The 2,248-nt window shown below is 46.4% G+C and overlaps 1 pseudogene; it reads right to left on the reverse strand.

Annotated features, from left to right (window-relative positions):
- Positions 1-534: 534 nt before the first annotated feature.
- On the reverse strand, positions 535-2,248 carry LOC101272567 (protein enabled homolog; annotated as a pseudogene).

Consider the following 2,248-nt stretch of genomic DNA (forward strand, 5'->3'; position numbering starts at 1 on the left):
TCTAAAATTCCTCACTCCGAACAAATCATTTTTAGGACACTTTCTTATAAATATCACCTTTTGAAAGCACATACAATTCCATTTGTTCCACATTTTATGAACTTAACCTACATAGGGCTGAACTTAATTATTCATGGAATATCAAATATGATAGGAAGACAAACCTGAGAGAAACATTTATAATACAATAGCATAACTTGCTAAATACCTCATCACCATTCTCTGAAAAAAACTTCTCAAGCCTTTCTCCTCTTTATTTTAGCAATGGATTGTGGAAAATGTGCGATTTTTCTCTTGACATGAAAATATTTCAATGCACGGTGATCTTGCCTGATGGATTCAGTATTTTCTGCATGACTGATACAGGAACTCCTATACGACTCTCTTCCATCGTGTTGTAAAGGTCAGAAAAAAGCAGCAAAATGGGAGGGAAATAGCTTACCGCCAGAGTAGTGATGCCTGAAGTCTTTCAAACTATGCTGGTTTTTCCCTCCTTCCGACTGTTTGTCTCCGTTTTCTTCTTACAGCTCACAAAATGTAAGGGTTTTGTTGTTGGTAACACAGTTGTTCTTTGTAGGTTTTTTTTTTTTCCTTTCTCCAGATTAAAGTCCTATCTCTCCTTAGTTTGATTCTCTATGCAGTATTTGACTTGCTCAGTTCCTGCCTGATTGCATCAATGAGCTCTTCTTTTAGCTTAGTTAATTCTTTTCTCATTTCATCTAACATGTCCTGCTTCAGCCTGTCATAGTCCAGTCCCTCCATCTGGACTCCATTGGCACTGGGCTGTGACAAGGGCACAGATTTTGGTCTGTGTAATGAGTCATAGGACCTGTTGTCAAAAACAACCTGATTTTAACCTTGGAGAATCCCATCTGGAAATAACAGGTGACTTGCTGCCACTCATTGTATTTGTTCTTTCCCAGGGTTTTGTTGTCGGTTCAGGTGTACTTGTTGAAGAGGTCTTAGAAGTTATAGGCTCTGAATCTTCATTTTTGTTCTCTTTTTGTTCTGTTTCTATTGTTGATCCCATTTTTAGCAATTCTCCTCCTGGCCATCAGGGCACTCATTTCTTCCATTAAACCACTACCCTCTAATGGAAGGGGTCCATTTCCACCACCCGTATCTGTTTTAGAGGAGGCCGAATTCACACCAATGGTATTCCCACCACCTGGGAAGGAGGCATCCTCCATCCGTGACACTTTCCTAAGTTTTGCTCCAGCAATTGCAGCTGCAAGTCCAGTTAAAGGGCCATGGTCTTCAGACATGGATCCCAAAAAAACTCCAGCTGCAGGGAGGGGAGGAGCAGGAGGTGGGGGGAGGGGGGTACCTGATTAGGAAGAGGTGGTGGAGGAGGCAGAGGGGGGGCCCTGAAGACGGCAGTGGAGGGGGTGGAGGGGGCCCTGGGGGCGGAGGGAGCGTGGCTGATGCCTGGGCAGGACCTGGTGGGAGTGGAGGAGGGGGTGGAGGTGCAGGCAGTCCCAAGACAATGCCCTGTTGGGCTGGAGATTCCGCGGCTGAGAGGCTGCCTGCGAGCCTGGGTCAGAAGCAGAGGAGTCATCTCCACAGAGGCAGGGGCAGCGGCATTTGCCATTCTTGGTTCTCGCTCCCATTCCAGCTGCTCCCTTTCTAGCCGCTCTTGCCGCTCTCGTTCTGGCCTTTCCCGGTCCAGCCTCTCCAGCCTCTCCCCTCCAGACGATCCTGACGTTCCCTTTCTTGTCTCTCTCTCTCTCCAGCTGCTCCTGTTCTAGTCGCTCCCTCTCCAGCCTTTCCCTTTCTAACCTCTCCCTCTCCAGTCTCTCCCTTTCCATTCTTTCTCTCTTCAGCCTTTCCTGCTCCAGCTCCTTTTGTCATTGCTGTTCTTGTAGTTGCCTTCTTTGAATTTCCAGCTCTTCTTGTGATGGGCCATTCTGAACTTGGGCAGGTAGTTGTGAATTTTGTCAAGGCAATATTGGCCCCGTTTCCTGTGAATTCAACACTTCTAAGGCATGTGTCATGGCACTTGTGAAGACATTGGCATCTTCTTTGCTGCCAAAGTTGAGACCAGACACCTGTCTAGCAACCCTTTAGGAATGGCACAATTTATCACGACCTGATGGTACTGAATCTTCCCGCCCACAACTCTGAATGTGTTGTTGCCTGTATGATGATATATATGAACTCTGCTGAACCTGACTGAACCACCAGCTGGCACCCACTTTTTATTGGCATCATCATAAACCATCACAGCAGCTCTTGCATGACAGATACT

This window comes from Orcinus orca, chromosome 4 (assembly GCF_937001465.1).
Source record: "Orcinus orca chromosome 4, mOrcOrc1.1, whole genome shotgun sequence".
NCBI lineage: Eukaryota > Metazoa > Chordata > Mammalia > Artiodactyla > Delphinidae > Orcinus > Orcinus orca.